Consider the following 14,031-nt stretch of genomic DNA (forward strand, 5'->3'; position numbering starts at 1 on the left):
AGACATTTTGAAGATAACAGCTGATTTGCTCATACTTATAATATTTGCTTGAGAGATGAGCTATCCTAGGGTAACATAAGCATCTTGGGTTTTTACAAGTTCACTTATATTGCATACTGCTGAATGACTGACATCTGCCCCTCTCTTCCAGCATTTAATCATTGCCCTCCATGTGCCCTCACATGACAAAAACAATCCTTTTCTCCCCCCTCACGTATTTCAGTTCTGTATTATCTCTACCTTTGTAAAACCTCTGCCTCAGGCTGTTTTCTCTTATTTGTACTTTGGCACTGAAATTATTATTGTTTTTATGAGTTATCAAGTGCATGGCTACAAAATCAAGATAAATGTTTTGAGAAGAAGAGACATTATTAATTTTAAATTCCCACGTTTCTTGCCAAACTTCAGCTTTTTACTGCCAGAAGAACAAAGCAAAACATTATAAAACACAAGAAATCTTCCACTTTTGATCTAAGGGAAATTAAAAACCTTTTTTCTCAACTTCAGTCTTACAACCAAAAGTGATTATCAGTTTTAACCTTGAAAAAGCATCTGTGACTTGAGGTAAACTGTGCTTGGTTAATGAGGTTATCTAACATAGCCCAATGAATTTGTCAAGGCTAATGATGATCAGTAGATAGGCTCAAGGGATTTTTACATCAAACCACAAATCTCTCTTTTACTTTTTTATTTAATTGTTACTCTGTATGATTGTTGATCATCTTCTATAAAAATTTACGTTGTAATCATCTCCTTTTGTGTTACTGTACAGAAACAGCATACTCAAGGTTGTTGCAGATCTGTGTAGCTGAAATCTGGCTCACTGGTGGATCTGAGGAGAGTATAATAAAGTAGATTGATGTCACTGAAGCATTTAATGTACTGTGAATTAAAAACATAGACAATATATTTAAGTAGAGTGGTTGAATAATTCATAATTTAGTGGACATGCAAGGAAAGATAACTTTTTTGACCCCGTAAAAGTCAATAGAAATCCAGATTGGAGGTCCAAATGTCAATGAGAAGAGGGCAGGGGAGAAAGGAAAAAAGTCAAAACTCACCTATCAATAAGGCATATATATATATACATACTTGGCCATGAAGGGCACAGAGGGTGCAGAAACATGAAAACTAGTATTTTAATAAAAGATGCAGATTACAACATGGAAATAGCAAGTCTGTATACATTTGATCTAAAATACACCATGTTAAAAGACCTTGTATAAAGCTGTCTTAAGTATTTTGTAAAAATGCAACTTTCTGGTGTGTGAAATGCCTGTCTTAGCCTCTGCAATGCTTTCCTGTCCACTCTCATTGTTACAAGGACCGGCTCCTCCAGAACTCTGTGGGACTCTTGAGAATATTTCAGGCAACATAAAAACATTGCATAAGGTACAAACATGTTCACCACACTGTTACGTTCTACAACAAATTATTGTTGGCTACGCTTCAAATAAATCATCTTTGTAAACCAAGTACAAACCACCATCATACATGGTAATTCAAGAAAGTTCTTTACATCCAGAAATGATTGCTACTAACAGGCCTCCTTAGTGTAATTATTTTCCATAACATCTCTGTTTATTTGCACTTTGCAACAGATCAAAATTATGATGAAGTAACAATTCACAGGAGTTTTATTTTATTTTTTCTATGTAAACAGACAGTAGGATGCTGTAAAACCTACCATGGCCGTCTCCTAAAAAAGGAGGACAGAGACTTTTCTATATTAACATGCATTTGTGTCATGGGATTCTGCACCAGCATTATACTTTCCATGACAGGTGACATAGTAATAAGAAACTTCAGTGAAATTTGTAAATTCTTAGACAGAGCTTGATATAAAAGACTAGTACATATTACAGAAGTATATGATTTTTTTCTGTAAGCTAATAGCTGGAGATACGTATTGAAAGTGTCATCTAGTATTCACAGACTGAATTTGGCATTTTTCTGACTATTAGATTTCCTTACTTACTAGTTTTGATTGAAAGGATAATTTTCTCAAATTATACTCTCCGCTTTTACATTTTTCAGCTTCAGGCTCATACTGAAATTCATTTTATATAAGGAATCAAATTGTACTGAATTGAAAAGTCATAAAAATCTAAAAAATTCTTTGCATTTATAAAAGTATCACACATTTAGATACAATTTTTTTCAACTCCTTGAGGACTCAGAGAAATTGCTGTCATATTTGAGAAAGCTGTGAATCTCTCTCTGTTTTTTAATAGGATAAAACACACTTGTAGAACAATAAAATGAGAGCTCTTGAATATGTGTAATACACACTACAAGTCATTAGTTTGAAAAGTGTCTGCCACTGATGGAGGGCTGTAACTTTGCTATCTATAATAATTTTCCCCATTGTTCTGACAGACTTAATCTACTCACATCTGATATGGGAGCAATATCAGAAAAGATAGGTATCAAGAAACACAGCAAATTAAAGAAAACAATATGCAAACATTCAATTTAGCTGTCTGTCATCTGTCTGATAACAGTTAATTTACTGTCTATGTGTTACAGAGCAGATAACAACACATCCTGTGCAGTCTGATGCATTTTTGGGGCAGAATCCAAGAGTCTCATCACTAGAGAATGTGCCCTTTCCAGAACTGCCAATAAAATAATACATACACAGAAACCATCTGAACATGTAAACAAACATGGTAGTGTTTTTGCAGGGAATTGAGGGAGGATTCTGGCTGATTACGACATTGTTTGTTGGTAGTGCTCTGTTGAAGTCATGGATGGAAGCAATTATGGACCACAGCTTCTGAGAAATATGTTCTTTTCCTTCTTAGGCAAAATTTTCTTGTATCTGTGGAAGTTTGGATGAAAAAACAAAGTACGTAAAGGTAGTTATAATTAGTTCAAATATCACTGCTGACTACAAAGACAGTCTCTTTTCTCTGGCTTCTTACCTGAGATGAGAAAAGTGACTGTATGTGAATGAAAAGAGTATTGCTAGCTTGATCATTTTTATCTGGAAAATTTTACATATTTTATTTACTGGGAAAAAAACTTTTTTTTTTTTTTTTTTGCATGTTCTGATGCTTGTGCCCCTGCTCTGGTCCTGCTTACCTTATCAGTACTAGATCTTATAAGGTATAGCGGTAGCATCTACTCTCAGTGCTTTGCTGTCATTACATGTCTTGCACATCCAGAATTCCAGAATGGTAGAAAATTTTCTACATTGCCTCTCTGCCATGAATAACAGCACTTAAGTCTCAGTGAGGCCACAGAGAGTTTGCAAACAAGATTAGGTACAACAACTTTGCTTGAAGGGGATGCCTCTGAAACACAAATATCCTGTCAGTATTCCTTTCATCTCTCAGCTTGCTTCTTTCAGCTCCTTATTCTGTCCTTTTCACCCTAACATGAAAATCCTAGCCAAAAATTGTTGCTTCACAAAAATTAGCCCGATAATGAGAATCACTACAAGAAGTGATCCAGACAGCTCTTGGTACTATGACAATTTGTGTGTGTGCAGAAGGCAAACATTCAAATCCCACTTTCCTTTCAGCATTTCCTCAGTAAGTCACTGGCACCTGCAGTATCTATCTCCTCCTTATTTTTGCATGCAACATTTCACAATCACATGCACAGTGACCTAGTAGAAAATATTTACCATAAGACCCTCCTCCATGCACTGGAGTATGAATTTCCTGCTGCTCATACACACCTCTGCTGCATATCAGAAGACATATGGCACTCATGATGCTTTTTGCCTGGGTAGTATTTTCCAAAATTGCCTACTTATCTTTTCTCTGCACAATGTTTCTTACTTCTTATATGTGTGAAGGGAATTCATTACTCCCAAATTGCCAGATTTGAATCAATGTTACATTTTGCAAGTATTTTGGCAGATTTTATCATCTTGGCCTGCTAAAAAGAAAGGTGACTTAAATAATTAACTCCTTTCCCTTCTTTTCTTTATCTGCTTTTCTCTTTTTAGGTTTTTGTTACTGGATTGCCTGTTTCTAGGGATTTTTTTTCTAACCCTTCCCACTTCACCTCCTCTAAAAGGAGGAGAAGACCCTTTTCACTAAATCCTATAATTCTTACTGCTTTTGTCACCACTTTCTCCTGGTTAGTTACTTCACACCCCTGCTCTAATATCTTCGTTCAGTTTGTTATTTTGCAGTCTTCTTTTCAGACCAACTATAGCATCTTAGTCAAAAATCTTCACTTTCTATTTGCCTGCAGTGGTATGTCTTGTTCTTCAACTTCCATTAGTACTTTTGGGCTTGGTTTTTAGCTCTTTTTCAAAGCTCACCTTCACTCTGATTTGTGAATCACTTTTCTCCTCCTCTTCTCCTCATGAGAAACCCTGTTCTTCATGGAGAATTCAATTCCTGTTAAGCAAGGAAAAGAAGCTGTGGATAATATGGTGGTCCCTATGAGTAATAATGATGGAAGGTTATCCCCTTTCACATATACAGAGAAACTACAGGGTCAAACACAATGGAAAATTACGACATTTGCTACTTCAGAAAAAAATACAGTGAAGGCAGAGAAAAAGGTGGGGTGGAATTCTCCCAAGGTTTAAACATGCAGGCGTTACCATGTATGTATTTTTGCATATCTTGTACATATCTCTAGCTCTTCCCCTACTGACATACAAGGTAGCCCTTTTCTCCATGTGTCTCAGTTCACAGGGCAATTTGAATTTTTACTTTTACAAACTGCAAAGGCAAGAGTGGTGAAGACATAAGGTTGTTCAACCCTGAAGCCACTAACTGCCAATCTAATTAAAACAAAGCTCTAAGACATGCAATAAACATGTGGTGGCTCTGTTGTAGCAGTATTTGAAATGCAATGCAGGATTAAGGTTATGAGGAAAAGGGAAATATTTCTAAGGTTTCTTGGCATTTTTAGCAGAAACTGAACTTGGAGCAAAAGAAAGAGATCTTTCTGGTTTAATGTAAGATGTTGAACGTTCAACCTACAATTAAGAAAAGAAATCACAGTGAGGAGGTACATGAGGACTTAAGAAATTATGGTTCTGAATTGTCATATGTGGAATATTAATAATACTGACAACTAATGCATGTACGTTCCTGCATATAGATACATAAGTGCATGTTCACAGATTAATGATATTCAGACTTAGCCTTGATTGGTTGGTTGATGGTTTATTGAAATGAACACTGCATTTTTTATAATCAAAATTTCAAATATGGGGCGCAAAGAAGGTTTTGAATCAGTCTGTGGGAAAAATCAGTTTTGCTGTTTTGCAGGTTTTAGTTCAGTTTTGTTGAACCCAGTTTAGTTCATGTTGCTGTTATGAGGAAATGATTGTTTATATCTCATCTTGTGTGTATTGGAAAATTGGCAGCACTACCTTGTAATTCATCACTTATTGTGAGTCAGGGGACAATGCAATTTCAACTTCAGGGCAAAGGATTATACAGAGTCATAAAAGTAAAATATCACATCCCTCTGAGCTGAATCAACCTAATAACAGAGGTCTTACACAAACTTTGCAATAATATGCAGCAGAATTAGTGGATTCTCATAGCCATTAAGCTGTATAAAAGATTTTTTTTTCTCTTATCTGTTTAGATTTTATTCAGCCAGCTGATGAGTCACGATCAGAAACATCCCCTGTGAAAAGGAGACTTTCTGAGAGAGAAGTGCTTAGTGATGGGAAATGGAACTAACTTAGCTATTTTTTAAGTTGCTGTGTGTTTACATTCAACTCCACACAGTGACAAAGGTAAGATACAGTATGCTGCAATGACACTGCACTTTAAAATTCACAAAGCAATTACGCAGTACTTGTATTATCTGCAAACTGTTCAGTGGGAATGCAAAGGTTCACCCTGCCCATGTAATTAGCCTACTCAAGAGCAAGGGTTTGGTACATTTCAAAGGCCAGTTGCCAGTTTTTCAATGCATTACCCATCACATAATTTTCATAAACTTGAAAATATTTCAAGTCCCTAAGGAAAGTCAATATTAAGACACATCAAGCAGTCTGTTTTGAACCTTGTATTTTCTATCTCAGCATGGGTGACCAGCTGGTTTGGGAAGCACAGAACTTACTGCTCCCTCATCTGAATGGCATATTAATGTTGTAAACTACTTGATTATTTGTCATGAGCTAATTATAGTCTACTGAAGTAGATGTCAGTTGCTTAATAAATGTGAATTCTATTCAATTTAATCTTAGATTATGATTGAATATTAAATATTCAATTTTGATTATCAATTGTTTAAACGAAAGAACAATATCTTTCTACAATGTTTATGTTGTTAACCACTAGTAGGTGCTGGCAAGTACCAACAGTTCAAACGAATGAAGGTTCTGAGATATGAATAGATAAGATTCAAGCCAATGACAATTATGGCTCAGGAAATGTGAATTACAGGCAAATTTTAAGTTCTCTCTTTAATGATGCATATGACAATAGAAACAATATTGTTACTTAGCTCTGGCAAATCTAGTAAGAATCTCATGTCTGGAAAAGAGATTACACAACTCCTTTTCATATTGTTTCCTTTAGGTGAAGGAAAAAAGTTTAATTCTGTTCTAATTTTTTTTGTCTCGCTTTCTATGCTAAGTGGAAATAGAAATTACAAGACCTGTTTTCTTCCTGCAAATATGGTATACCATTTCTTACTTTACATATTGGTAGTGTTAGTAGAAGAAATCCAATATCCTCTCCACCAGCATGAAAAGTAAGTTTATTTCCTTCTCATTCACTGTCCTTGCAAAGCTAATAGTAAAGGATAGAAATACATATTTTAAAAATTCCTTATCTTTCATCCTATAACATTTTCTCAGCAGATCTCGTCACATACATGTAACAAAGAAGTTACTTAAATTATATTTATAATTAATTATTATCCTTTTTATTTATTTTTGAAATCATTGTTGTTCTTAGTAGAGTTTTGGAGATTCTGGTAAAAGATTTTATCTCTCTTTTACCCATACCTGACATTCATAGGAATGTTTTATGGAGGAGGGGACAAAGGAGTACCCTGGCTCCCTCCTGCTCTCTGTGTAGCTCTTGTCAGTGTTTTCTGAGCCTCTGTTAAGAAACAGCTGAACTTGGCTAAACCTGCAAGGTTTTAGCAACCTCTTTCTTGGAGTTAGCCATGAAGCTGAGGAAGAGGTTGGCCACTGGGGAGAAACAACAACCTGTGTGTACACGTACCTATGTGCCCCTGTGCATAATAAGGAACTTGGCATAAAAAAACCCTCCACATGTTTCCTCTATCTCTCAAGTGCAAGCAAAGCTATCTCTGAGACAGAAAGTCTCTAGGCTGCATTAACATGTTTAAGTCATCCTGTCACTATGGAAAAGAAACAGGCAAGCAAAGGCCTCTTCTGTTTTGTCACAAAAGCACAAGGCATTGAGTATGCTGGTGGAAATTACCATAACTGCATATTACTGAGCCAAAAATAACAGAAACTCTCCATTTTACATCCCATCTGACTTTAATATAAGCAGCTCAGGTTTCTGTAGGGATTATATTTTGTTTAGTCTCTGATAAAAAACTAGTATTTAAGTAAAGAGTAACCAGAAGGATGTCAATCAGTTTTACCATAAAATAGTGTATGGCAAGCTAAATCAGGAAAGTCTTTGCTGCTCGCTGAAAACTCTGGCCTACTTTTCATGATTTTTCTTGTTAGTAAAGTCATGATTGAATCAATCTTGTGTTCAATTAACTGTAGCATCATGAAAGATCCTTGATAAAAGCAAGAAGAAAAAGAAGTACCACATTAAAGGTCATGAGTTTTCCAAATATAGGTACTTATATGTGAGCATTAAGTGTCTGTTAACATGCTCCTCTGAGACCACAAACCCATGCACACATGCTCTTCTGTGAAGAGCAGCAAAAGGATATTTTGCTAATTTATATTAGCCTGAGATAAAAAAGCATAGCTATTTTATAATGCTCATGTTGCCCAAGACCAATTGCACCCTAACATTTCTTTAACAAGGTTCAGAGAGTTTCTCACCCTTTTCTGTTTCCGTCCTTGACTCCAGTGAGTGCTGGAATCCTTGGACAGAGAACTATCACAGCAGCTGCAGTACTGAGGGGCTGAGGGCAGTGCAGGTTGGCAGGAGGGCAGCTGAGGAAGACATCATGGTTTTGTCCAAGGAATGAAACCTGTGGGCCATTAACTGTGATGGCAGCAAGAAAAGAGTTGATTGTAGGAAGGAGAGTTTAGACCTGGATGGGTTTTAATTTTACAGCATTAATGACAAAACACTTTACCCATAGACACTTTTTTTTGGTGCTCTTCTGCTTACTTCTACAAGGCTCACATTGGTTTTGTGGCTCACTGGTTTGTGTCCACCAATTAGACCATCAAAATCTTAAATTCTCACTCAGCTTAGTGCATTCAAGGAAGTCCCTAAAATTCCATGTTGTTTCCCATGCAAGCAGTGCCAAAATTAGAAGAGCTTGTTACAAGGTCTGAAGGAAGGCTGGCCCTGCTGGTCCTGCAGCCATGGATAATTCATTGAGGAGGGAGCACATGTCACTTCAGCCAAGGCCAAGAGGAGAAGGAAGGTGAGAGGTCAGACTTTATTAGGCCAATGTGAACTGATTCACTAATAAGAGAGCTGAGTTAGCCAGCTGCTCACAGATGAGAATAAACCTGACCCTCTGTCTCTCTGGAACCCAAAGTACCTCTGCAGCACTATTGTTTCTCACAGCTCATATTTATAGGGCCTGCGTACCCACAATTTGTAGGTGATGGAAGAACGAGGAGCACAGCCACAAGCAAGCAATGATTTTTGACAGACATAGATTTCATTTGAGGTCTGATAATAGATGATATAGCTCCTATTAGGACATTCTCCTGGAAGGTAGTGGGGCACCCAGAATTATTTCTGCAGCCTGTGCAGAGCATGAGAATATACTAATTTTATTAAACAGATCCAAGAACTCACCAGCAGAATGAAGCACCTCTACATTCTACTTTCTGAAGTTCAGGGGAGCAAGAAAAACAAAAGCAAATTCTTTCTTAAAAGCGTCAGGATGAATGTCTCGTTAGGTCTCTTGTGGAAGCTGTCCCAGAACTGTGTTGCTTTCCTCAGTCTGAAATCTGAGTAACCCTCTCTGCAAAATCTTTGTTGAATCAAAACCAAAACCACGAACTTCTGCTAAAGATTATACTTGGTAGAATAAATAGGCTGTGATGCAAGTGTTTGAATGCCATTTCTTAAATATTCTTTTCCTTGAACCATGTCTATTTTATTAAGAATAATGATCTTTGTTTTTCAATGTAAGATTAAAATATATAAAACATTGCTCAAGTTACAAATTAGGTACAGTGGGTTCAGCAGCACTCAGGAGGCCAAGGTTGCTGTGTGTAACTTCCGAAATTAAACCAGGAAGGAAATCTGCAGTTTCACCTTGAGAGAGCAGGACTGTCTCATGTTGTGTCTGGGCCTTGGAAATAAGAGTTGGGATGTAACAGAACTGTGCTGAAAAGAAATTAAACCATACATATAGATCATTCTCCTTAAGAAAGCAACTTTATGTGTCTTCGAAGAGCTTGCTATTCAATGCAGCGATTGAAACACTTCTGAGCTACAGAGCTGCTTGCTGCTGAAACTGTTTTACATGAAATGACAGTGTACCTGCATATAATTTAAATTGTGAATTGCAAGATGGGTCATATTTTGGTAATGAATAAATAAGCTTCATAGAAATATTATCATGTAAAAGGATATGTAGACTATTGTCCCAGTATTTCTTAGCAATCCAATATACACGACTTTCATGCAATTATGAGGCAACAATACCAATGCTGTAGGTTCTATGGGCTATAAATGCTTGTTTTAACTTTCATTTCACAATCTGTTCTGCAGTGTAGCAGTGTTTTGCCCTGAACCTAGGGTAAAATTTCCACTATTAACAAAGGCTATTAAATTCTTTGTAGGACTACTCTGCAGTTATTCTTCAAGTTTTTAATTTCAAAAATAATTTTCTATAAGTAAAGGCTGTTTCTTTACTTTGGTGAGTGAAGGACTGAAACAATCAAGTTACATGATTTATCAAGACTGCCTTAATATTGCCCCTTCATCATCTTACCATTGCTCAATACTATTTGCCAACAATTTCCAGTTAAAAGATTGTGCCAAAGACTTCTGGAGCTTACTGTGACTGTGGAGACTATTTTATGTTACTACATTAACAAGTGGCTTCAGCAGTTGTCACCTCCTTGGAAACACTAGACTGCAAAAACAGCTGGGTCTTTTGTGTTGTTCCAGCTCCGCCTTATCCAGGATTTCCTTCCATAACAGACTCGAGTCGGTCATGTGTCTCATGGGACTTTTCAGAAAAAAACAAACAAAAAACCCAAACAAACAAACAAAAACCCAAACAAACAAACAAAAAGCCAAAATAAAAACCACAACCCTACAAGGCTTTCTGTCGATAACATGATCAAGAAACTCTCTGATACCCTCCTATATTTTTGTCTTTCCATTTTCTCAGATGAAGAGAATCTATCCTTAGCTGTCTGAAGAGAATTGTGCATGCTTCTATGGCTGTCACAAAGGGTCTAAGCATAGAAAGCCCTAACACAGCTGCCCAGGGAAAACATATTTGACGTCAATTCCTGTTGTGTAGCAATGCTCTTGGTTTCAGAAATCTTGACCCCTTGTTATAGGGCTTACCTGCTTTCACATGACCATGGAAACACATCAGAGCTGAAGGAATACTGAGCTGAATGAGAGCAAAGAGCCATCTAGAGTGCACAGTTGGGAAAAAGTAGAAAGGCAAGGCACACACAGCAAGGCCTGAGCACTCGCAGCTTCCGACTAGCAGCACTCTCAAGATTTCAAAGGCAGAGTCTGCATTGAGAAGGTGCGTTTAACCTCTTTTGAAACACCTGGGATCCAGCAGAAGTCCTGATTCAAATAGCTCATCTCCTTGTTCATTAATTGACTGCATAATAAACTCTTGAGACTCGTGAGATTGTGTCACTGAACAGGAGATGAGCAGTTAAGTAATGTTACTTAATAACAATTTTTTGACCAAACAAAACAGTGAGATTGGTGGAAGAACAAGATTTGTGTCATTATGGCTGGTACAGAATAAAGACAGTATATTCATCTATCTTTATCTGTACCTTCAGTTAACAAAGGTACGGATTATCTCCTACTACTGGCATCACACAGGCAAAACACTCATTTAGCATTTAGCCTTCACACCCATTTTTTCAACAGAATATAGAGGATCCTTGTGTGAAAAGAAGTCTAGGGACACTTCATGTTTTCTTTTGCAAATAAATTAGCAAGAATCATTTTCATGGTCTTTCAGAATGTTAGTTTTTGACGGTATATGGCCAATGACTGTGTTATAATTAATGTTCTTTCCTATGACTTATCACATTAAACTGAAATATTTAATTATGGATATGTTTAATATGCCATTAATTATTACGCAGTATTTTATTTAATAATATTAACTCTTAATTACTCTTTATTTTACATTCCTTCATTAAATATAATTACACACATTAACGCTGGAAAATAATTCTTTCCCTTTGTGGAGGACAGCTGCCTTGTATTTTCACCTTTTCTGTGATGATGTTTAAAAATTGCAGATTAGTCCATACAATAAATAGTACAACTCCCTCAGCATGCTAAGAACAGTAGCTATTCTTTAAAGCTTATCCTGTCTGTCTACTTAAATGTTGAATAACAGCAATTTTAGCCTTATGTAGACATTTAAAAAGCAACAGTACAATAGTCCAGAAGCGTGCCGTAAGAAATTAAGGTGTTTCAGTAGGGAAAATAAAATAATGTCAACTGCATACATAACTTGTTAGGCAGGAATGGACATTTAGTAATTTACCAGATGATATCTCTGTTACTAATGTATCTTCCCCATATCATTATAGTCTAAAATAATGCACCTTAATTTTAATAATTTATTATCTGCATCTTGAATTTTTAAAGATACATACATACATACATACACATACATGCATACATAAATAACACAAAGATTACTGAAAGAACCTAGCGCTGCAACCTGTCCATACCTTTTCCAATAGGATAGCATAAAAATGCCATGAATGGAAGGGTCAATGTCATTTCACTTTCTTCAAGACCTGATCTAAAGCTCAACAGAGTCTTTGGAAATCATCTTAGAACATTCCAAATACTTAGTCATATTAGCAATTATTTTGGTTAATAGATCAAGGTAAAAAATTCAGTTAGTACTTGCCATTGATAGCATTTATATTATATAAATATAATGTTTATCCATCTATGAGTAAAAGTTATTCTGCATTCAAGTTTCATCAGTAAACCCTTACTTTTAAAATATTTCTTTTCAGTTTTCTTTTCAGTGCAAGGGACTTAAAAATCAGCCAACACACCTGAGCACACAGATACGCATAAACTCATGTACATATACAAATCATTACTGCACCTTCAGTGCTTTGACATACCGCAGGATTGTTGTCATGCAAGCCTGAGTGAAACATAATGACAGAATGATTAAAGACAGCCTAAGTTAATCATTTAATTTCTTGATTAGCTATTGAACGTCCTTGTAATAAGGATGAGAAAATGAGTACTTAATGCATCAGAAGTCCAATCCTTGCTTCTTTCCATGTCACTCTAACCACCTCTAATTTCTGCAGAAAAAAATGGTTCTTATAAGAGTTTTGTTGTTAAATCTAAATCTAAGGTCTTGTGAATAGATTTGTATTATGTATATTCATATTGCTTCATATATGTTCATCTAAAATTCACACTCTAATTCATAATATCAATGCACATTGATTAAAAAATTAATATAAACATTTCTATTAGCCTCACCTCCTGCAGAGCACATTTGTCCCGTCCAACAGGAAACCTTAACATCCAGTTACATCTGGTTAAATTGTATGTTTCATTGCTAAAACACAGTGGCACTGTGCTTTGTTATGCAATCATTCTAATATTATTTGGTTTGAATACCATTTTATAAGTGTGTGCTTTCAATACTGTGATAATCCATTGAATTTTTACCTGTTATTAATGGTCCACATTAATTATTATAATTAATTGTCCAATTGTGGACAATTGCCCGCAAGGTATCAATAAGTACTAAGAATTTCCACCTCTCCTATTGCTTACTTGGCCACTTCCAAGCCAGAAAACTATCTCTCTTATAGCTCAAATACTCAGAATTTTGTACCTGGTTGCTTTTAGGAGCTCCTTAGGAAGGTAATGTTCAATAGCTGGGGAGCAATCAGAGGCACCTCTCTGTCACACAGAGCAGCTAATGGTTCCCTCTTGACTGTACCTTCCTGAGCTGTGGACTACATTTCCTTCACAGCTCCTGTAGTAGGAGCTTTATTGGGGTTTTTCCTGACTATTGTGGGTTAGGAATGGTATTTAGTGCCCCCTCCACCAGGACTCCAAAACAACAGTGCCTCTCGCTTGCTACTCCTTCCCTTCTCTTCTGCCCATGAGTGGCCAGAGAAGAGAACTGGAGGCACAAAAGGCAAAAATGACCTTTGTGGAGATAAGAACAATTTACTGTAAACAGCAACAAGATAAGAAATGGACCAGTAACAGCAACAATACTAATTGCAAAAGCATACAAAAGACAGAGTGTGGAGCTCAACCCACTCACAGCCATGCCACCCAAACTGCTCTCTCTGGCTGGGACCAGCATTACCCCACTGCTCCATCCGCCAGGCTTGCTCTGCCAGAAAGGAATGCCCTAGCAATGATATGAAATGGCATTGAATAATATATGGATCTTGGCCACACCCACACTGTTCCAGGCTCTTCCCCCTCGTAGGTACTGTAAAAAATTAACCCTGTCTGTAGTTAAAAACCTTGACAATGACTAAGCTCAGTTGGGAAGTATCAGATTAAAAAGCACTTATTATGCTGAAAACATACAACCCTTCTTACCTGCATACATTCTGTGAGTTTAAAAGGGAAATTAAGCCTACATTTAATTGACTGTTTCTTGATTGTTAAACTTTCCTGTGTTATGTTTCAATTTCTGGTGATTACCATTTATAATTTAGCGTGCCTTGCTCCT

The sequence above is a fragment of the Pseudopodoces humilis genome, chromosome 1, assembly GCF_049639895.1.
Source record: "Pseudopodoces humilis isolate 2021_Gansu_Grassland_sample_001 chromosome 1, ASM4963989v1, whole genome shotgun sequence".
In the NCBI taxonomy this organism is placed as follows: Eukaryota; Metazoa; Chordata; class Aves; order Passeriformes; family Paridae; genus Pseudopodoces; species Pseudopodoces humilis.